We start from the raw sequence: 24,292 nt of genomic DNA, 5'->3' as shown, positions 1-24,292 counted from the left end.
TCTTTGAATAGGAGTTTTAGTTATGGGCAGATCTAGCATTGGGATGTGTCAGATAAATGGGAATTTTGTCTAAGTACATGTGCATTGTTAAGGGTTTGATCATTTGGCTGTTGTCAAAGGGGAGAAAAACAGCACAGTGAGTATTCAAAAACTTCAGTGCTTCATTGTCCCTCCAGTGAGTGTAACAGTGACAGATCTTGTAGTTCCTCTGGCCTCATCTACTGACCAATAAATAAAATTTCTGCCTGAAATATCTAGCCCACTACATATTATTGTAAATTAAATTAACTACATTTTCTTTTCAATACAGATTCCAGTTGCCCCTGGACCCACTAAGAATGTGAGAGGGAAACAGAACAATGAGGGGCTATAAACCCAAGGGCCAGGACATAAAGTTCAGGATATGTATGTACTCAAAATGGTTTATGTATGTTTGCTTTGATCTTTAAATGTAAACCTAATGCTTATCACAAGTTAGTGATTGCTTGCCAGAACCAGATTTGCCTTGCACTGTAGCATCAAACTTGAGGCAGTGAGAGCAGCATGAAAAACAGCTTGGCAGAATGAAGAATAGCTTCCAAGCTGTTAATGCCTTGGACTTTCATGGCTTTTCTTTGCCTGTAGAACCAGAGGTGAACATATCATCCTTTTAAATTTCCTTGATAAGTCTCATTCCCTCTAGGATTAAACATTCCTGAACATTTTTATGCCTCATTGAGCTCTTTCAGAGAAACAAAAATAAATACTTAACTCAACATTTATACTCATAAGACCTAATTCCCCCTGCCTGTGGTTATTGTAGCCATGGCCATTCCTGAGGAGTTACACTGTTACTCTCCCGTCTGCTTTGTGCACTTCGATTTTATGTACAGAGGTTTTGTGTGGCTCTGACCAGTGGGAAATGACTCAGCAGTGTCCTGCAGGGGTGAGTTGGATGGGTGGATGTCAAACATGGATTTTGGATGCAAAGCCAGGACACTTCTGTGCATTCTGTGCATTTAAAATCAGGCTTAACCACTAAGTACTTGGCTTTGGGTATCACAGCTGAGTCCAGGCTAAGCTGAACACATAGAGACAAGAGTTAGCACCTCATAAATACTCAAATATTTGCATAGTCATTATTGGCACAATGTGACCCAGCTCTCCTGAAGTAACTGGGCCACCTGACTTATACCTGTGGAGGAGACCTGGCAAAGGTGAACAGGGACACAGCAGATGGGGTTTGGAATGGCTGTCCTGTGGCTCCTTGGAAGGATATCTTTACTAGCCACAGTCTTTTTGGTTATCTGGCCCTCAGTCCTTGCAAAGCAATTCCCTAAGTTACCTGAGGTAAAAAAGTAAGAGTTTTGTGAACAGCTCAGGTTTTATATGATGAGAGCTTGCTATGAGATGGCTGAAGATATTTTCCATTATTCCTGTTTGCCTTTCTGACAGCCAGCTAAATCAAACCTGGATATTTACACAATGAGCATCCCAATAAACAGGTCATGTGCAGTTTTCAGTATCTGTAGCAGCTTAAAGCAGGGAAATGGGTGTGTGAAGGTGATACAGACCTGATAGAAGGTGAATTTTTGTCCCAGCAAACCTTTGTTAAAGAAATCACTGCTCAGGAGGAAGGAAGGAATGATCCATCCCTGCTCAGACAAAACCTGAAGCACCTATAAATTAGTTTAATATTTCATCTTTTCCTGTGTAATCTTAAATTACATATCTTGGTAATGTTACAGTTTGAAAGAGTGAGATGGCACACCAGGAAATAAGACAAAAAAAAATCATGTGAACAAGAAGAAAAGCACATTTTCTCCTTCAGATGATGACTGGTTTAGAATGAATAAAACTTTAAAGAAGGCTATCTCCTTTTATCTTCCTGTGTCACATAAACAGATTAGGAATTCTCTGCTTGAGGAACACAAGGCTTTCTATGTGATAGAGTACTGAAGTGCTGAGGTGCAACAAAACCAGTCCACAGATGTGAGGTATATCTGATTTGCCTTTTACATTGGACCTGCTGCCTGGCTGCTGAACAGCCCTGCTGCAATGGGATGTGTGAAATTACAGCCTCATTTCCTGTAGTGACAGGGACACTGCTGAAGGAGGGCCCTGCCACACTCAGGTTCATTTAGATGGTCAAACAAATGCACAGATGTTTGTTCCAATCTCTTCTAGAAAAGGAACTGGGACTCTGTGATTGTGCTACTGTGACATTTCCAGTACTCTGGACAGGGCAGGATCCATCCAAAAATGCTCCTCCTTGCACTGCAGAATTAGCTCTGTCAAGGAGTGCAAAAGAGGCAGAAAATACATCAAAGTAGTCTGCAATTATTTTTTCCAAGTGGCATGATTTGGGGATTAAAATAAGAAGTCTACACTATCTGCTATTCTGTTCAAATTAATATATACATTTCTAACTTGTATGTTGTATATTTTGCATAGTATGGATCTAATTAAATTTGCAAGCAGATAAATAATTCCAAATGAAGTTAGAAAGAGGTGAGCCATAATACTCAATTTGAGTGCTTGAGTGCTTTCATATACTGGCTCCCTATTAGATGTCATGTAGTAATTTTAGAATTTAACAGTGCCAGCAACTTGATGTTCATACTTAAGAGTTATTCCTTTTGATTCTAGTTAATTAAATCACCTTTTCCCCATCTATTATCAACTCAATATATTATATAGTAAAACTGACCTCCTAAACCACCCCAGGTAAAAACCAACTAACCAAAACAAACTGAGAGCAACTAGAAGTGATTTCAATAGCAGAGTTTTCTGGCAATTTAATTCTGTTGCTTTCAGAATTATATCTTTGATATTATTGTCCATAAAAAATTGAACAAAATACTAACCAAGTTGAAAAAGCTCAGCAAAAGCTAAGGCTGTTGAAAGCTCCATATCTAAAATGGTTCAAGTGTCCTTTAAGAAACTTTGTTCTGGTGTTCACATACATTAGCCCCCCTATTATAAACATATTTTGAGGGGGGAAAAAAACCCTAAATCACCATCTGGGAGCTGTATTTCCTCAGGTAACATTGGTAAGGCCCATAAAATTCCTCCTGCTTAAGCCAATGTAATCTTATGAAATCTGCAGGGTACCATGAAGCATTTATGAAAATGTGGTGGCTGCCCAGGCCTTTGTGTAGTGAAGGCCAGAAGTACCACCATGTACAGGACATATTTTTAATATTGATGAAAATGGAAAAACCTAGCTCAGCCAGATTTGTGCCCCAGGCTTGGAATGTGAATACTGACCACCTCTCTTGGCTACATCCAGCAGTGGAGGATGGTGAGATCGAGCAGTGCACAGGCTGTCAGTGGCTCCTGTGTGCTCCTGGCTGCCCTCCTGTCTGGCAGTCATCTTCCTGCCTCTTCTGTGTGGTAAGACAGGAATAAATTGCAGTTTAACAGAGAAAGCTGAGTTTCAGATAGACCAGCAATTCTCTCCCCAGTGGTGGAGGAGGCACCACCAAGAAGTGAGTGATTCCACCCACAGCCCAGCCTTGTCTGTTCCTCTCCCTCCCCACTGAAGGCAGAGGGAGGTAGGATGAGAGGTTAAACCAGGTGCTTCTTTTTTATATGCTTAAATTAGGAAAAATGAATCTACCTTAGCTGACTTCCCCAGCAACACACACAATGCTTAGCTGGGGCATGATTAACTATTCCATCTGCTGGTATCCTAATTACAGATACTGTAACCATGGCTTTTGTCCTGCTGTATGACGAGGGAAGGAAAAGACAAAGAAAATTAGGCTCAGCAGACACAAACAAGAAGGGGGTGGATTTTTTTGCTTAGTTTTTTTTTGTAACCTGTTAAAAAAGCAATGTGTTCCTCCTGTCCTGGAATGTTATTCACACCCAAAGTCTAAGTTTTGAAAATTGTAAGTTTTTTAGCTCTTTCTGTCTTCTAATGGCTCAGTTTAGTTCAGTTGCAGCTCTAGAGTTCTTTATGAATTATATAAGGTAAAAGAAATTTTTCAGCCCTGAATTGAAACACCCTTCCCACGTGCTGCTTCTCTTGAGGGCAGTGGTACCATTTGTGCAAGAGAAGTGATGAACAAAAATGTGATCCAGACTTCAGGACTAGTGACATCTCACACTGACACAGCACCTTGAGAGAACAATAGGATAGGCTGGCACACAGTGTAACATAGTAAATTAAAATAACCAGAATAAACACCTGAAAATGCCACCACATATTAATAAGGTATAACCAATGCATGGCTGCAATTCCCACCTCCCTGAAAAGGAGAGGTTTTGTAGTTAAGACACAATTAAATCATAACTATCTTTTACACAGAATGAACTTTTACTGTTAAAATGACTGCCTGGGCTCCAGGCATGTTGTCATTATAGTGCAAGAGTTTTAGTGACATTACATTGCAAGGGTTCCACATTGCTAGAGTTCGGTACCTCCTCGATGTTTCTCATAGGCAGCTCCTCTAAGCACTGACTCTTCCTTCTTCTCACAGCAGCCAAGCGACTCCAGTTCCCCTCAACCAACCCACCCACTCTTTTATAAAACTCTTCTTATTGGCTACAGCTGCAGCTTGTTAAAGTCAGGCCTGCTTCCAATCTTTAGTAATTAACCCAGCTGCAACTCTTTAGGGAGTAAGATTACTTTCTATACTACCTTTATTTACTTATATTCTATCTCCCTACAATTCCCCCTTTTTTCTTTTAATTATGGAGTTGCAGCATTTCTAGAAGGACATGTTCAAATAAATTAACGTTATGACACATTCATATATTTCATTCAGAACTAATAGTTATACAAATGTTCAGACAACATATTATAGTACGAACATATATATATGTAATTTCTGAGTGTTGGTTCAGTTTTGCAGCTTTTCTCAGTTTACAAAGCACTTATCTTCAAAATCTTTTATACTCATATTTAACAGACATTAATAGCTACAATTGATATATTTTACCAATCAATAAACACATTGTACCAAATAATAGAAGTATTTTTTTTTTCAGTTCTTACAGTTACTTTAGCAAATTCTGTCCTTCATCTTTCAGTTTTGTTGCTTTTCCTCTTTCAATTCTCTACACAGATCACCATGGGATCACATTGCTTAATGTTTAAGTCTTCTTTCCTGAATCACCACAGCATCACGTTGGTCTGTACTTAAGTCCTTTTTCCAAATCACTGTGAGATCATATAACTTGGTATTCGAGTCCTTTTCCCCGAATCCACAGGATCATATAGTTTAGTATTCAAGTCCTTTTTCCCGAATCCACGGGGTTATATAGTTAAGTCCTTTTCCTGAATCCACAGGGTCATATAGTTTAGTATTTGAGTCCTTTTTCCCAAATCACGTCAGGGTCACCATTTGTAGTCATTACATTGCAAGAGTTCTATTGTCATTATATTGCAAAGGTTCCATATTGCTAGTGTTTTGTACTTTCTTGATGTTTCTCATAGGCAGCTCCTCTAAGCACTGACTCTTCCTTCTTCTCACAGCAGCCAGCTGACTCCAGAGCCCCTCAATCAACCAATCCACTCTTTTATAACACACTTCTTATTGGCTACAGCTGTGACCTGTTAAAGTCAGGCCTGCTCCTAATCTTTAGTAATTAACCCAGCTGCAACTCTTTAGGGGGTAAGATTACTCTCTACACTACCTTCATTCACCTAGATAAGATTACTTTCTACACTACCTTCATTCACCTACACTCTATCCCCCTACACTTTTGTAGTTGAGACACAATTAAATTTTAACTATCTTTTACACAGGGTGAACTTTTAGTGCTGAAATGACTGCCTGGGCTCCAGGCACACTGCCACCGAGGAACAGGCATTCCTTAGTTCTCTGCTGCTGCTGCTTCACCTCTGTGTGGCCTAAGAGACAGGTGGAGTCTGGCCTGCAAAGTTACCATTATAATGTCAACATAAATATAATTGCATTTACTCCAGCAATGGAATTAGTGCTACCAAGAAACAAAATCATTTCAGGTTTCTCCTGCTGTGTTTGTATGAGCTTGAGGTCTAACTACCAACCAGGGAAATTTGGCCTTTGTGCTCAAATAATGCAATGCTGTGCTTTCCATTCTGAGATGAAATTACTACTAGTGGGATTTGTGCCTTAGGAAAAGAATTTGTGCTGCTAAATCTTTTGGTCGTTGAGGCTGCTTTGTGTCACCACATAAAGATAGTTATTTACATGGCCATGCATACACAGATGCACAGCTAGAGCTTATGTGCATGAGTGTGTGTTGGTTTGGGATGTCTTTTTAGGAACATTAGTGTGATGTGAATCATTTTAAGTGCAATTTTTATGAGGAAGAATATGAGCCTCCAGGTACCTATTCCCTGTCTCTCTGAGTGCACTCATTTTTTAAGGTTCTGGAGGTGGATGAGGGATCTCAGCAGTAAGCCCTGGGATGCTGCTCCCTGCATCTCCTTATTGCAGACCCAGGCAGGCCATGCTAGGGATTTCCTGGCAGGCCGTGTGCCCACATTTTTCCTGGTGAAAGCAAGGATTGGATATAGGAAAGGGGAAGGACTTAGTTAACTATAGACTTTTATTCTGTGTTTTAATGTACCAGTCAGTTGGGAAATAAATGAATCACTAGAGATTCCTGGAGCATTTCTTATGCATCAAGAGGAGGTTGGCTTTTCCCTCAGCATCACAGAACACACAGAATTAGCTTAGAGTGATGGTGAAGAGCTAATTCTCCCTATAATTGTGCCTCCTGTGCTAATATTGTAGTGTTCCCAAAAACGGTCTCAAATGAGAATAAAATCAACAAAATGAAGCCAATTTCTCTTACACATAGCCTTAAGCCTGTTTTTCAAAGAAATCTGAAATTATACTGCAGGATAAGTATTCCAGCTGCTGCTTCAGTGGTGTCCAACTGCAGTGATTTAGAGCAAAGCCTCCATAAAGCAAAGGGAAATTTGTGCTCAGCCTTGCCTGGCCAGCTGGATTCTAAGTGCAAATCAAGCCCTAGTGCTGCCCTTATTCAGGGATAAGAGTACAAATAAGTGAGGGTAGGTTGGCATTTTAGGTCACATCAGAAGGGCACTTCTGAAGCAAATTTCCTGATTTCTGCCACTTACCATGCTTTTCCTTGCACCTCAGGTCAGAGCATAGGAATTGGGCTTGTGGATGAACCAACATCAGAAAGGTACTCCAGGAGCATGCTTCCTAAGCTCCAGCCAGTCCAGACAAGGGGCTAGACTGGAAAATTCAGCCACATGCAAAGTGTGCATGTGGGGTCCCCACTACCAGCTGTGGATCTGCTCCTGTTTAGCTTTCCAGTGTAGGTAGAGCCATCTGACACCCAGGTGAAACACTAGTGCATTACAGACTCTCATTTTGAGTAAATTGGAAATTTAAATAAGTAGTAGAAACCTTAAAATAATACAGTGCTCATCCCAAGTGGTTTAAACTGAAGGCTTTCAACTCCCTAGCACAGTTTCTTTCTTCCCCTCCTCAGCTGAAGAAGCAACTCTGCTGTTAAGACTCTCCATTACCATATGCATGTTAAAAAAAAACCCCAGCTCTTTTTCACTATGATTTACATGCCAAATTTGCTTATTTACTCCTAGGTAGATTAATCTTGTCTTTAATTACTTTTATAGCAATTACATGCTTTTAATCTGTGGTTTTGTGATCTATTACTTACAGCTGCAGTGAACAAAATACACACAGGCTGGGGGAAACACATCCCTTGTGTAGGTGGCCCCTGTGGGCCTCTTTTAAATTATACCAAGCCTCATGAGTTAAGGCCTAAGTAGTTTTCAGGATTTGAACAAATAAGGACATTTCAGTCAAGGACTTCATTGGCAACTCTTTGTCAAAAGTGTAAAGAGTGCAAAGTCCAAAAAATTTGTCCCAGAAAGCTTAAGATCACAAATTTACAGGATTGTGTTCAAATACTCCGTACTGGTTTTAATCTTCCTCTTGTTTTTCTCTCATTGCAAATGTGTTAAATTACTCAAGTTGGGATAGGAGAAATTAATTCACAAACTTCTTAGGTATCTGGATTTAAAGTTTTAGTTGGACTGAGTTCTAGTGTGCAAAAAGTGTACGCTTCTATTGCTCTCCCCTCCTGAACATCTGAAGATGACAGCATTAAAGAATTAGTCCCCAGAGCATTATTATCCACTTCCAACTGATGGGGCACAAAGAGATTTGATGGCTTCTTCAATACACTGTGGTAAAGCTAGGAAAGGAAACCAGATGTCCTGGTTCCTCATCCTGTCCCTGAACCACAAACCACACATCCCTACCTTATTAGCGACAACCACAGCACATGAAAACAGGCTATTTATATCTGAATATTTCATCTGTTCTCACTCATTATTCCCTAACTCACCAATGTAATTATGTTGGCAGGGCGACAGTCTCTTTTTTCCCAGTAAGAGCAAACAGATTGTTAGGTTTTCTGCTGAGATACAAGCTGCACAAGAAGAACTCCCAAATAAATCAGATCAAAAGGACCATGTTTCCATTGAAACATCCTTGGTCAGGCAGCAGTGGGAGAGATGATTTTGTAACATCTTCCTTGGCTGACTCAAACAGCTGCATTAAAAGCACTGATCAAGAAGGGTTAACTTTGAAAAGAATATTAACCCAGAATAGGTTTAGCCAAAGAGAGGAAAAAAAAAATCCAATAAAAAGGGGCTTTGGAAAGTTCTGGTTTTCGAATGTCATGCAATATTTAACAGTCCTCAGAGTTTGCATAACCAGCAGCTTTGGAGAGAAAAATGAGATGGTCTGAGCAAAATAAATCCAAGATTCACATTTCATAAATATCGCTACAAGTTGCTTTGGTGATTACATATTCTCTGATTAGCACAAATGATACTTGTTCTGGTAAAACACTTGCTCCCATGTATGGGGAATATCAGTGCATCTTGGGCAGAACACAAGGCTCCTTGAGAATTTCACTGCTGGAATCAGTGGCACCACATTTCACTCTGTATAAAGCAAGCACCTCACAAGTCTTGGCAGTGCATAGGCTGCCTCATCCTGAAGTGGCAGCTATGCTCTGTGTCTCAGATGCTGGCATTAGAGACAGATAATGTGCATAATCACAATCCTTTTCATTTCCCAGTGACATGCAGGAGTCAGGTTGTGTTCGTTAGCGTGTACACAATATGTGCAATAGTCCTGCTCAATAGGACACCACAGTTCATTGCCACAAAACTTCAAGTTTTCAAGCAGACTTAGAGCAAAGGCTGAGAGCATAACATGGATTCATAATGTTCAGGTTTCAAAAAACAATCACCAATTAACAGGAGTGTTCTGGCTGGGATTTTTTCTCTGCTGACCACGTGCATCCAAATGTAACCCTGAGAAATCTCCCCTGTAGTGGAGCACAACCAGTGGTATTTGAGAACACTGGAGGGAGAAGGCAGCTAAAGAGCACCGTGTTTTCATCTCCTGCTAAGTCAGAAACTCTCCACTATGCACGTGCTCTTCTGTTTTTTGTTGGCCAGGGTTTGGTGACTTGGTACAGCCCCACTACAGTTCTGAAACCCTCTGTTGTTTAACACCACAAGTGAAATGGGCACCATAACCTCTGTGTGGCCCTGGAGCTGCGCAGGAATGATTTCCTGCTCTCTGCAAAGGAAGATGCCTTCAGATTCTGTTAAACGATAACAAATAAGGAAAAGGAGGCCTCCCCTAGTTCTAGCAATCCTATCCCTCCCACTGGGCTTTCCTAGAGGTGGCAGGGTTGAAACTCACAGGTTTTATTTTCAGAACATGGTCATTTCTCATTTTGGTATTTTAAAGTAAACAGTCCTTGGTTCCCATGTATTATTCAAGTAGAGAGAAGTGGGTATCCAGTGCACAGATAATCAAACATCCAGCCTGCACCAGACAACCTTCTCAAATCATTTGAGAAACTTCCCTATTGCTGTTGTTATCATTCTCCATCCACTTCCTCCAATTATCCAGCACTTCAAACATTATTTTGTGTTTTCCCCACAGCTGTGGGGTGAAGCAAGCAAGAGCTGTGTTCCTTCCAGCTCCCCTAACAGTGCTTGCCCACAGGAGAAGAGAGGGAGCTGCACAGATGTTGCTGGTATCACATTAATACAGAAATAACCTGTTGAAAGTAGATTTGTTTTCAAACCTTTCAGTGAGAAAATATCAGTTTCAGATGGAGGAATTAATGATTTTAACCTGCCTATCAAGCTCTTTCATTGCCAGCATGTAAAATAGTTATTGATGGTTCAAGTTGCAAGTAGTAATGTTGAGGGTTTTTTCACTGCTGCCAAAACATTTACATGAAGCTGCTATTCAGATCAAATTATCTTGAAACTGCAAAGCGTGCGTGGATTCCAAATTATTCAATTGGAGAAGTTGTTGCACATTGAAATTACATGGTAGAAATTCACAAAACACCATGATTGCCTCAGATTCACAGGGATGGCAAAAATAGCTCTTGAAAGAACTCTTCTCCTTAAATGCAGTAATGAAACAGCCACAGGCTTTGGCTGTCCTTAAACCAGAATTCCACCAGCCCTGCTTTGTGGTTCTGGCTTTGGTTCCACCACCCTTCAGACACAGCTCAAAGAGAGGGGTGCTGGGGAAGTGATGCATCAGGAAGCTAAAGCACAGACACTAAAGAGATGTGACCTTCTGGGGAATGACAAACCAAAAATGTAAATTCCAAGAGTGCAGTAGACACTCAGAGGTGCTCACTGCTGGTAGGATCCTATTAACTATCTCACATTTGCCTTTCAGGAACACACCAGTTGTGGAAAAGACTCCAGAATATCACCAAAAAGAGGATTGGGCAATTTCAAGTTTTTGATGAACCATCATTCCAGGTATTTTGATGTGCTTTCCTTTGCATAGTGTTCTAAATAAACTGCTGCTTTTTAGTAAAGATTGCGTGTTGCAATGAAAGAACAATCTGACCACATTAAAGACGTCCCTAAGAAAAAAATGCTTCCCTCAAAGAACCATAAAGGTAATTTTCCAAGAATCACAGGAAGGACTGTCTAATTTAGCACCAAAGGTAAGGAGTCATTTCTCTCTAGCAGAGAGGGGATGGACAGATGAAAATGCAGAAAAATCTTAGAGATAAAACTAAAAACTCCTAACTGCTGTCAGAAAAGATCTGGCAAAGAAAAGTGAGGGCTGTAGAAAGAGCTCACCTGTGAGGAATATTGAGAGTGGCACTGGAGCAGGGTCCTTTGCCCTTTCAGTCACTGGTAATTGGAGATTAACATCTAAAATTTGTGTGCTTTTCCCCTGCAAGTTTGTAGTTGATTTGCTCTCATTCCTTCAGTGAAATATCCTGAAAAGCAACAAAAAAGCAATAGGGTAAGACAGGTTGCCCAGATGTGGTGGGGAGTGCTCAATAGGTGTTTGTCTGCAACAGGAAATAAGTGCCTGTGTGCTCTGCCACTGTGCTGTGTTTTATCATGGCATGAAATCACAGGGATTTCAGCATTGGCCTGATCAGCAGATACTCTGCATTGGTGGGTGTCCTGTGTATAAGTCACAGCTGAGGCATCCTGTTCAGAACAATCTGATACACTTCTCTGGGAAAGGGAAAAGGAATTAAAGAAAGAGCCAGATCAGGAGGAAAGAAATACTGATGATCTCTTCAGGGGCTGTGCTTTTTCTGCTTCTTCTTTTAATGTGCATGCACTGACAGCTCTGTGAGTGAAATACCAGAAGAATGTCCATGAGCTGCCACAGTGTACACATTTCAAAACAATCTAATACCTGTTCTCTGTTGCATTCAGATCAAGTGGGCTTTTTTCCTGAAAAGACCTAAGGATTGAGGGTTGCACATCTTAGGAAAGAAACACTTCTGTAGTACTTCTGACAGGGTACATCTGGCAGTGCTCTTCATGTCACCTGGGAGAAGAGGGGCACGGGGTTTTCCACATCATCTCCTTTCTTGCCAACCCTTGAGGCTTCCAGGAGGGAGATATCTCTTTGTTCTCCACCTTAAAAGAAAAAAAAAAAATCTGAATTAGTGGCTTTGGTTCATTAGGGCATTTCAACACCTAGTTTAAAGCTTCAGATGGGCTCCAGTGAGTACAGGAAGTGTGGGGGCAGTCAGAATGACACAAGCACATATGTAAATATTTCTCTGGGTGAGGCTTCAAGTTGCATTTGGGAAAATGTGAAGTTACATAAAGAAAAGAACACATTAATTCCTTTTTTTTTTAGCAGTATTTAACTACATTTTTCTTGAAGTAGGAATGTGTGAAAAGCTGCTCTATTGTAGATACAAATATATAAAATGGGGCAGATTAAAGATTTGGAAATTACTTTCTCAGGAGACCTTTTCCAGTCTAGACTCTATTGACATATCCTGCCAATTTGTTTGTCTGCTCTCCCTGTGAACATAACATTTGATACTGTAGGCAATGCAAAGATCTCTGATAAGCTTGCTGCTTCCTGCAGCACTCTGTGCTCACAATGAACTTCTTAGACACAACTTTCAGCTTCTCTGCATCACCCCCATTCTGCATTTTTTTCACCATGTGCTTTCTCCTTTTTGCACCCTTTGCCTTCATCCCGTGGGGGACCATTCTCGGCTTCCAAATCTCCTGTGAGGACAAGGATCTCTGAGCTCCCACCTCCTGATCCAGTTCACCCTCTGCCTGCTGGATGCACACTGCTGAACTGGTAGGATTTGATTGGGATCTAGCTTGTTACCTGTCCTCACCCTTTGCTGGTTTGTACGTGGGTAGGAGCTGCTGGAGGGAGAGGTGAACCTAAGGAATTAAAGGGGTTTCCAGCAGAATTATTCCAGAAACAAAGCTGATCTTCAGAGGGTAATGCTGACTCCATTAATGGTACTTCCTGCAGTGCCTTTACTGCTTTTTAGTTAAGCACACAATGCAGCTCTGTAATTAAGCTGCAGGCATAATATGGGACAAAAGTCACATATGGCTTTTTTTCCTGTTTTTAATTTTCTTTCTTGTAGTTATTACTGGGCCCACTAGATGTGAAGAACAGTTCTGCTTGAATTTGGCCATTTTAGATTAATCTGTAAAACTCATGGTGTTTCCTGAAAATTATATCTTTATTGCAAGCTGGATAAAGCACATTTTTTTTCTGAATGCCTTCTTTAGTCCAGATATTTTGGATTGAAAAAGAAAGGCAGGAATATTTAGAATTCAAATTAAAAGATGATCTGGGAATAGGAGAAATCTACAAGCATTGAAATTTAGGGAGAGCAGGCCAGTCATCCACAAGGCAAGCCATCTCTGTTTGGAAAAGTGTTTTGACACCCTCACCTGTAAGTAATGAATGAAGCTGAGTTCCAAGTCAATATCCAGGCCTGCTTAGGTTGAATTTCTGTGAAGAACCCATTACAGGATGCCAGTAAACATCCATAGGGCTACTTTAATTTTCGTCATTCAAATCAGCCAGCCTTAAGAAGCACCCTGCACATGCTGTCTCATCCTGTGAAATCCCTGAAATGCTGTGTTCAGTCAAGGTGTTCAATCACCTGAGTATCCAAGAAAGGAAGAGCAGCTGGGATAAGCTGGAATAAGCTGTGTATCTTGGTGCTGCAGAATCAGCTGGCTGGTTAAAATTTCTTAGGATTCCATTTTTTTTTTGCCACAGAGGCAATAAAGCATGATTCTAGCCTGCCTCTTACAGAACCTGGCACTGGTCTCAAAACAAAACCCCAAAGCCCTGGAGAAAGGCATTCTTTTAGGAATATGTGTTTCTGTACCTTGATCTCACCAAGAGGTAGAAATGTTCACATTTTCTGTAGCAAGGATGCAATGTAGCTTGCTAGGAACAACCTTTATGTATCCTTGTGTGATCTGGCATTAACAAATGCTTCCCACCTTACAGATTTCCTCTGGGAAGCTTGCTTCCTCTGGCTGATAGCAAGTTCCCAGTAAAATCAGTTTGTACTACAGAAGCAGAGGAGTCTTTGTCAGAAAGAAATTCCTCCTAAACCATGGATAATCATTATCCCCTCTGAATTACCTAATTATCTTTTGGGAGTTTTGTTTATTGTGTGGAAAAAGAAACAAGGAGTTTTCTTGCCAGCTCCCTCAGAAGTGGCCCAAATGGCCGCTGTCTGAGGGAGATCACAGGCTCAGGCCGCTGTCCCATTGTCCGGCTGGGTGCCTGCAATAGCCTGGCCCCATAAAACAGACATTTAGCTGAACAGAAGCAATTAGCCCTCCATCGTGGCCCCTGCTCACAATAGCAAAACCAGCTGATGTTCCCTTAACTTGGAACAATGGGAGGACAGGCATGGGCTGTGGAACTCTTACAGGCACAGTAACTGCTTCCAGAGGGGGACCGTGAGAAAGTGGAGCCTGTAAAGAGCCTTTCAGTGGATGAACTCCTGAACAGTCTTTTATCCAGTGAACTCATCAGTCAGCTGTCTGTGGGTGCAGCTCTCTTTAGAAAACCCCAGCTCAACTGCACTATCTGTCTCAGCGCTGTGTTCACCCCGGTATGGATTTATTCAGCAGCATCTTTTCCCTCCAGCCCTCTTTCACATTCCTTACTGTGCTTGTTCCTCTTCCTAATGATCTGGGAATAGCAGTGACCACCAATGAGAGCATGGCAAGAGCTGAATGTTGCTCATGACAATGGCAGTGAGGCTTCACTTAAGATTCAGATGCTGAGAAAATTCCAGCAAAGAAGCTGGTGAGCTCAGAAATTCAGCCCTTCCATATGAACCCAGTAATTCACTTCCTTTTGACTACTTTCTCCTCCACTTTTGCCACCACCCCTAATCAGTGGATAGCCAGAACTCAACTGCTAGCTGTGTTCAATAAATGACAGCCCTTTAAAGCTGTGTACAGCACTGTGCCCCTTCCCACCTGGAATGTCTTCCAAGCACCTTCAGGCAATAGTTCATCACTTGCAAGTATGAAACTCTTTGAAAACACAAGGCCTTTGCTAGTGGCAAGGCAAAGATACCATTAACTTTGGGAAAACAGTCCACAGTAAATAGAACTATCTATTTCATTCAGCATCTTTGGCAACAGTCCAGTGATTTGGTTTCCAGCTGATGCCATGAGTTTTCTGTAGGCACACATTCCTTATGAGCCTCGTTTCTCCTTGCCCTTGTGCTAAATGTCCTCGTTTCCTTGTTTAGTAGTTTGGATAGCACAACCCCAGAGTTCTGATTTCTGCCTGGGCAGGCCTGTTGCCAGCCAGCTGCAAATGGATATTCTGTTGCTTTTGGAATCTCCTTCCTAAAACCTAATCTAAAATCAAATTCATTATTTAGTGATTGAGCAAGAATTTTCAGTGAATATTACAGAATGGTTTGGGGTTGGAAGTCCAGCCTCCAAGATGTCTCACATCTGCTGCTGTTACCATGGTTTGCATTAAAAACCCCTTTCCTTTGTTCAGCCCCATCATGGATCTGTTTCCCCATCATGCCTACTCATTAAATCTTCAACAAGAACTAACAGAGTTAGTTCCAACATCCCAGTACAGGATACTGAGAGGACTGGTAGGACTTTGTGGTCACTGAAATGTAACTGTGACATCTCCCCAGAAATGCCACTGGAAGAATGAGGAGTGAAATAAAAGAAAAGCCACTACATTTATGAACAAGATGGTAGCAGAGAGCCCCTACCCCTGGATTATCTGTCCATCCAGGGACCTGGGTAAAACAACCAAACAGATTTACTGGTTTTATGGGCATCCTTCTCTTGCTCACCAATAGATGAGAGCAGAGATTTCTCTACTCAGGACATTTTCAGGCTACAGTGCTTGCAGTTTTTTGTACACTGTGAGGGGCAAAAAATAAAACCAAACAATGTCAATATAGCTCATTCATGTGTCCACAGGGGAAGGATATTGTTTTGTTTAGTAGCATACAGATGAGGTTTGTAATGGGAGTCAAATAGAAACCAGGAGTCAGCACTCTTGTATTCTTTAGCATTGGAATTCTCTGGTTTGGTATCTAGAACTGGTCAGAGGGTATTGAATAAGTTTACAACCCCTCATTGTTATTTCCCAGATTATAAGTGTGTTTTGCTTGGATCCAAGCCTTTACAAAAGCAATTGAATGTGTCCTAAACTTCCATTCCTTTTTCTTACAAGATCAAAGAGGAGAAGCTGTCCAGATGTAAATAGCTAAGCCTCTAATGAGATGATCAGTGAATTGTTTCTCTCTTGTGTTAGAAGCATTTGAATTACACTATTGCACTTAGGGCACTCTGCACTTCTGACTTGTATAGCAGGACCCCAGCACCTAACACAAGCCAGACAAATAACTTCAGCACTTAGCTTTCAGCATAGGTCCCTGCCCTCTGACCTCTGCTGTTCATCAGAGGGGAGCCAAATGCTTTGTTAAAAAAATATTAATTGGGCCTGGCACTCCTCTAGGGCCGGGCACGTCACAGGCAGTTTCTAACAGCAAGGAGCTGTTTGCAAGAAGTAAAACCTTGTGTATTTTCTGCCCAACAGGAGGCTGACTTAGCCCTACTGGAGGTGAAGCAAAGCCTGATCTGTGGAAGCCTGGGAATGGCAGTACAGCACCTGCTCAGGTGGCACCGGTGTGACACTGTCAGGACTCCTCCCAGCTGCCGGCGAGGGACAGGAGGAGCAGTTTGCATAGCCTGAGGTTGGTTGGTTTGTTTGGGCGATATTTTGTTCATTCCCTCTATTCCTGCATAAATATTTTGTGCAAGCATAGTAGGAATAAAAATTTAGGTGGAGCTACCTATAAAGACAAGGGTTGGTGGGAGAGTAAAGAAAACCTCTGTCCTGCCCAGCTTTGGGGCGTGGGCTGGTGTTTACAGCACGTCAGTACAAACTGGAGGAGAGCTCAGGGTGAGGTGCTGCCAAGGAATACCAGGGATGTCTGCAGAGGCAGAACAGGGTGCTGAGGCAGGAACAGAGGATTTCCTCTCTGCTGCCCCTCTGCACCTCACCCCAGACAGGGCCTTTGTTGGGCAGCAGTGGGATGTGACCAGGGAGGTGCTTTACCTGAGATTCTGCCTGGTTCCCAGTCAAGCCCTTTATCCCTTACCTGTTTTTCTTTTACTGATGTTCCCTACCATGTTCATAATTCAGAGCTGAAACTTCCAGAGAAAAGCAGGAGGTAGGAGCATCTGGAGCTTTCATGGGAGAGGCATCCAAGCTCCTGAAGAGAGCCTAAAGAAAATGTACTTCCCTAAAGTCATTCAGTCTTCTTTTTTAAGAGATTTCTTCATTATATTAAAAGTGAGTTTACCACCCTTCCTAAGAACCCAGACTTCCAAGACATAGAAACCTTCCAGAGTCTTGATCTTGTCCCAGGGTGTGATGTTGGCTTTGAACAGCATTTCTCAGCATTTTTTCCCTTGCTTTACTCCCTGATCTTTCCCTTGCTTTACTCAAGCGGAAAGATCTCTCCAGCTCCCTTTCATGACAGGGCTTCTCTGATGCAAAAGTCTAAAGTGATGATTTCTTTTTAATTCTGGCAGTAATCCTGCAGATAACACCACTCTTAACTTGCACAGCTAGAGTAGAAGTTGCCAAAGCGGGGGGGGGGGGGAAGGAGAAAAACAAAGGCAGCTGACTGCATGCTAACTTTGGAAGTTAAAAACTCTGATTTGTAGTTTGGGTGTGTTCCAGATTTATCAAAGCCATGCCTTCATTCTAGTAATAAGCTCTACTAAAAACCAAACTCTTCTATGTAAAATTGACTTTTGACTTCCTAATTTAACAGTAACAGCAGCCTTTCTGAAAAGATAGTTTCTGTTAGTGATGAGTTAAAAATTAAAATTCAAACCTTATCCTGCAAGAGGGAGCAGTTTCACTCATTTTTAGACTGTTTATGGTAACATGGAGGAGGAGTACTGCAAAATCACCAACAAAACATCAGATTAAGATGCCCTAGTGATTAAAAATTTAAGGATGCCAGTGCTCCCTAGCTTGTGTGCCTCTTCTGGTCTGGAAGCCAGCAAAAGCCCTTGTGTAACTCGAGTGCAGAGGCTCCAGGCCCAGCCTGGGCTTTGCACTCAGGTTATTGGGCTTTGACAGCCCCATGGCATTTTGGTTTTACATAATCAGCTCTTTTTGTTATAAGCTGTGGGCTTCAGATAACAGCCATGAAAAACAATTTCAAGTGGAAGCAGCACCCTGGGTACAGACCAAGACAGAAAACATTCAGAAAAATCAAATATTTCTTACTTTTTGTAATCACCTGTCTTACAGCAGTTGAGTGTTGTCTGCTGTTTGCTGACAACTTGCTTTGCAGGAAAAACAAAGTGAAAGAGACAGGAACAGAGGGCTTTTCTGCATTTCTGATAAACCTGTAGTTATGCCCTTCAGTGATAGATTGGCCAACAGCAGAGAGTAAGACAGATATGTGCAGTCTGAAGTGTCTGGGAGCAAACTCACAGATGCCTTCACTGTACTGCTTTTGTTTGCAGAATGTTTCCATCTGGATGAGTAGCAGGAACGGGAAAGCATTTGAAGCTAGGAAAACCACCACACTGCTGTCTATAAAGCACTGATAGGATTTTTATGTGGAGCCCTAAAGAGAATGACATGCAGTGCTTTTTTTTTCTTTTTACCAAATCGGAGAGCTCAGATGTTTGCAAGCAAAACAAAATAAACTCAGGCATTGAAACTCCTCCTTCCTGAAATGTGGCTGATGCCATGGCACATCCCCAGCACATGCATTGTGCACCCCTGGGCACTGCTGGGACACTGCTAATGGCACCCGTGGCACAAAAGGGAAGGTCATTAGCAGAGAATGATTATTGCTGCAGCTAGAAAGTAGACAAGTAATCTTTTGGGTTTCAGTCCATTTCCTCAGTGTTTTCAAACCACCACCTAATCTTCCCAGACCCCACTCTGTGGCTGTTCCTTTCTTCCTTTCTTTTCTTCCCTTCCCTTTTTGCAGGGACTATGGCTTATTCTGATTCACTCCATTTCTTTCTTCTCAAACAGCCACAGGGCAGGCTTGCTGTTGCCAGGGATATGGTCAATGCATGTGACATTGTGCCACCAAAAACAATCCCGTTTATTTCTGGTGTGATGCTGCTGAAATCGGGCAGCCAGGCTGGGAGCAGGACACCTCAGTCAGCCACAAGATTTTGTGAGAAGAATTTCCCTTAAAGGAAGTGTTCTTAAAAAAATAGCTCTCAGGGAGAAATGTGCAGGTTTTGCTCATAAAGTGGTTGTTGGCAAAAGTTCCCTTGCCAAAGCCCAGTCAGAATATCAGTGAGGGATGGTAAACACATGCCATTTTGACAAGAAATTAGTAGGTTACATAGCACTGTGGAAAATATTAGACTTTCTTCTTCCCCTGACCTCAAAGAGCCTGTTAGGAGATTAAGAATCTCCAGCTCTCAAAGGTATAGCTGTTTTACCAAAATTCAATTAATGAAGAATAATATTTTGGGAACAAGAGAAAACACCTCTGTTGCATGTGGAGTGCTAGGAATAGATGGAAAGTTGCCTGTACAAACAGTTCAGCAACTCTGGGATGAATTATAGGAGCATTTGTATGCATGATTGCCCATCTGTGTGAAACAAGACGTGCAGTCACACACAGGAATGATGTGCAGGGCAGACCTGTGGGGCTGTTCTTAACTTGCTCCAGGACAACCCCTGTCCCATCACATCCAAGTGTGACCCAAGGAAGTTGAGATAAATCTATGGAAGTAAATAAATAGAGGAGGAGGCCTCACTGGGAGGAAACTCAAGGTATGCTATCTCCATCTGTGTTTCTGTGTTTGGGGTTTATTTAGACTCAAGTCAGATTTTGGACTGTTACTTCTCCACTTGAAGTTTTTTTGGCAGTTCCAGGAGGGCTGGAGGCTCAGATCCAGCGGGTTCCTTCCAGCTGCGCAGCCCAGCGGGCACTGGCAGGGTGTGGGGAGCTGCAGGACTTCAAACCAGGGATGCTGTCAGGAGCTCTGCCTTGCACAGCTCCCCCTCAAGTACCAGCTGCAAAATGTCAACAGCACCTTCCTCAGGGAACACAATTAATTAAACGAGGCCTAATTAATTAGTGTCAGGAAAGTAGATGTAGTGATTATGGCAGAAGTAAACAAATGTACATATTGTAAATTGTTCTGCAAAGGATTTGTTCTGGAATCCCTGTAGCCCTTTGACTCCTCCCCAGGATGCTATTGGGAAGGCCATCAGGGAAAATGTAGAGATAAACTGCAAACTGATGAGGAACTAATGTACTTTTATAAGTTTATATCTCAGGAAAACAATCAGCAAACAGACTCCTTTATTAACCCCTTGGGACTTGGGGGTGAAATACAATCCTGATATTTAATTTCCAGATCGTGCAACATCATGTATCACAAATAAGTCAACTGTTTAAAGTGTGTTTAATGGGAGTGTGAAAAAGCAAATGTGGAGCCACCCCAGACTGGTGTTTGAGTGGAGCCTTTAGACTGTGTAAAGGATCTGCACTGAATGAAATCTCTCATACCTTGTAGATCTGAGGATGCTCCAAGCTCAAAATAACAGACACTGGAATAGTGAAACACACTTGGAAAACTCAGATAGAAAAATTTCTGAGCTGCCTTTCAAAATTTCTTCCAGATGATAAAGAGGACAAATTAGGCTGGTTAGGGATGTGGCTGTAGAAGCAAATGGGACTAATGTACTGGAAGAACCAGTCAAGATATTAAAAAACCAAGAGTTCTGTATGTGAAAGAAAATGCATTGCACAGCCAGTGCCATGCTGAGAGGAGCACTCCCTTAGGCAGCCAGGAGCAGTCACTTTCTACATCTTAATAGAGATTTTTACCCTTCACTCTGTGCTATTGTTTGCTCTGCAGGTAATGATGGCTTTGGTGCAGAGAGGATGGGAGCTGGGATGTACTTCAGGGTAGAGCCAGCTCACTAATTCATGCTGTGAAGGAGCGGTGAAGGTGGAAAACATCCCCTTGCCTTAGTGAAGAATTAAAGGATTAAGGTAGGCAGCAGCAGCCTGCGAGCAGGAAGTTGCAGTCAGAGGCCACTGCTCTTCCACCTCCTTGTGGTTCCCTTTTCCCCCAGATGATGCTGATACAAGTCAGAAGAGAGGCTTCCATGGCCCGTGCCAGGATATCTCCTTTATTTGTTCAGGTGACAGCATTTCCTGTGCAAAGGACTGCCAGGTGCCAGGCTGCTCATGAATGCTGCTCCAGGGCTATGGGCTGCTCCCTGCCAAGGTGAGTGCATTGCCCTGCTCACAAGAGATATTTGTGGATTTGGAGTTTTTGTATTATGGGTTTTGTGCTTATGTGAGCTTCTCCTTGCTATCAAAAGCCAGGATTTAAAGGTGAGTACCTCTGTTTTATCATGGTGCAGTGAGTTGCCAACTTCTTGAAGGGAATGAGCTTGGTTTCTGTTCACAGACATTCAGTTCTTTAGTGCTTGTCTGAAAACAATTTTTGTTCCAGTGAGTAAATGAGCAGTGAAACAAGTAATGAGAGGAGTGAAGGTGCAAACAGATTAGCTAGAACAAAGTTTAAAAATCATTCCAAACAAACCTACCCATGGTAAGATGTGTGAGAAGAGGAAAAGCAGCCTGTTCCTGTGCCCAGCCATAGGATGGAGAATCTGTTCAGGCAGCTGACAAGGCAGATGGATAATTAGTGCCATGGGTTAGGACCTGGGCAGGCACGGCTGGTGACCTGGTAGTTGCCTTTGGCACTTTATTTGGAAATCTCTTCCTCCTGCTTTAGGTATTGGCAGAGTAGCATGAGACCATCTTGCATGAGGGACTGGGGCAGCAGCAAGACTGCTTGACTTTTTTGAATCTTAAAAGGAAAACAAAACCTTTAAAAGAAAGTTTGAAATCCCCCTTTTTAATTCTCTCCTAAAGTCTGAATTTTCCCCTTTTAAATGGGACAAAGGGCTCTTTTTATTCTTCTCTCTTATTTAAAAAATTACTTTTTTGTGTGCATTCTAATGCATTTTAGAGTTTTTACAAGACACCTCTGCCAGCTGTCAGCTTCCAGCTAGAGCTTCTATGATCTGAGCACCTATTCAGGCAATGGTAACTTTACATTAAATAGTCAATGATAGGTTTTACACAAACGGAAAATATAAATATTATCTAGGGATTTAATGCACTAAAAGGCAACCAGTTCTCTGTAACATCCCATCCTATTATTGTACCTCGTTTTGTATTTTAGATAACACTTAAGAGGCAGGGGGGTAATTAAGGTAGTTGAATGAAATGCTGTGATAACAAAGAACATTTTCTTGTTTGTAAGAAGTCATTGGTCAAATCATACAACATCTACCTATGCAGGAATTCTGAGTTGAGTCCAGCACCATTACTGCATTTCAGAGCCCAGGCTCATTTGTGGAGCTTGTACCAGTAGATGTCCACAGGCATCACCTTTCCTGCCTCTTCCATTTGCCTGTCCTCGTGCTGCACCCACACAATGCTGCCAGTGCCTTTCCAAATCCCTGTTCCTTTTCAGCAGTCAGTGAATGACAAGCCAAAAGTAAATGGTATCAAATTTGGCCAGGCAGGGCAATGTCAAAATGAGGCCCAGCAGGGTGGTGTGGCTGCAGTCTTTGCTACCTGCCTGCAGCTGAACAGGTTCCATCCTCATATCCTGTACATTCAGCTTAATTGGCCTGGCCCTTCCAAAGAGAGGCAGCAGCACTGATTTACTGCACTGTATAAATGTGTTTATAGCTTGGCACCAGCACACTTACGCTCACTATTTTCCAACATGGATTTCCAATAAGCCCTTTGCTCAAATGAGTCTATTAACTTTAAAGTGCCTGAAGGTGAAACTGAATTATGAGAGGCAAGCTTTGGGGATTGAAGCCCAAAGCAGCTGGGAAAGGTTCCCTGAGTCTTTTGTTAGTACCTGTTGTGGTTGATATTTATATTAAGGAAAAATAATGTAGAAAGTAAAAGCAAACCTGGGACACACATGGCCTCAGCCTGAGCTGCCTTTCACTTCAGCTGGCACTCAGACCCATCCCATTCCACAGAGTATTAGAGCAGCTCCTGATTTAAGCCAATGTGCAATCAGAACATAACCCATTCCTTCCTCCCCTTAGGAATTTAACTTGCAAGAGTCACGTTGCCCTGTTTCTGCAGCAGGGCACCACAGCCTGCAGAGAAGCCCATCTGACCCTGCTCCCTTGGGCAGTGAATTTCACAGCTCTGGTTGGTCTCTGGTGTTCTTGCAGAGCTGGGACACACTTCCCTCTCCTCTCCCAGCCTGGGGGGCTGCACACAGCTGCTCTTGGAGCCTCTCAGTGCTGCCCTGTTCGCTGCCAGAGGGGCTGGGATTCTTCCATGTGGAACACCAATTATCATCCCTGCAGGGACGGGAAATCAGGCAGAAAGTTTTAGTGGACCCCTAAGTACAGTCCATAATTACCTACCTGTACTTGCTCAAGGTTACATCTCCCCAGCTAAGGAGTAAGACTGATTTCTAGTTGTTAATAGCTTGACTTTATCTGCAATAAGAAAGGAACTCCTTAATACCCATGGAGGAAAAAAAGATTAGTAGAGAATGGAATTAAATTATTAAATTAGGAAAAGTAGAATTTTGGATGAATGTCAAGGGTAAAACTGCCATAGTAATGTCTACTAAACTGTGGAATGATCTCCCAGGGTGAGTGAGTGATGGAGCCCCTCAGTGTGAAGAATGAAAACAGCATCAGGCAAAGCCTCAGGAAATCAGAGTGTGAGGAGGCAGCATGGCCTGACTGTGGCAGTGCAGGGACTGTGCCTGTGTGGGAATGTCCATTGTCCATACACAGAACCCGTTCCTGTCCTGTAAAATCTGTTGTGTTGCTCAGGTAGCTGTGATCTGCCAAGCTTTAAATCCTGCTTGCAATTAAACTGTTGGGAATCTTACAGGCTGATCCAGCAGCAAGCCCTCAGAGGACACCAGTGACTCTGACTGATGCTCCTCTGTCCCATCCTCAGCACGCGATGCCTTAAAAATGCTTCAGACTTACATAAGGTAGAACATGGGTATTACTGGGCATTTCTGCTTTAAGAAAAAGTCTACTTTTGCTTTTACAATTTTTTTAATCCCAAGTTATGGGCTGATCCAAGGAACTATGGCTGCTCTGTCAGTTGGGAACTGCTCCCTTTCTACTCCAGTTACATTTTGTGCCAGTAAAATGTTTGTGTGGCAAGTGAAAAAATCTCTGTGCACCAAGGTCAGGGTGCAGTGTCTCTCTCTCCATGGAGATCAGCTTGCATTGCCTTGTTTCTGGATGACATCCATATGAAAGACCTGCAGACATAATGAGAGGATACAGGTTTTAAATTGAAAATTATGATGTGCTGTTATCACATTATTAAACAGATTGAATTTGTGAATTTTTGCAGAGTACACAAGTTTAGGAACTAGTATTTCTTGATGCAGTATTTCTTGGAC

At 42.2% G+C, this 24,292-nt stretch overlaps 1 long non-coding RNA gene across 1 annotated transcript; it reads left to right on the top strand.

The window, feature by feature from the left end:
• Nucleotides 1-322: 322 nt before the first annotated feature.
• LOC115948574 lies at nt 323-21,202 on the top strand. Its single transcript, XR_004082385.1, has 6 exons — nt 323-405; nt 10,707-10,792; nt 12,543-12,614; nt 16,392-16,548; nt 20,720-20,856; nt 20,940-21,202. It is a non-coding gene; the product is annotated as an uncharacterized LOC115948574 (long non-coding RNA).
• The last annotated feature ends 3,090 nt before the right edge of the window (nt 21,203-24,292 follow it).

The sequence above is a fragment of the Geospiza fortis genome, unplaced genomic scaffold, assembly GCF_000277835.1.
Source record: "Geospiza fortis unplaced genomic scaffold, GeoFor_1.0 scaffold636, whole genome shotgun sequence".
NCBI classification, from domain to species: Eukaryota; Metazoa; Chordata; class Aves; order Passeriformes; family Thraupidae; genus Geospiza; species Geospiza fortis.
This window is presented reverse-complemented; position numbering and strand designations above follow the sequence as displayed.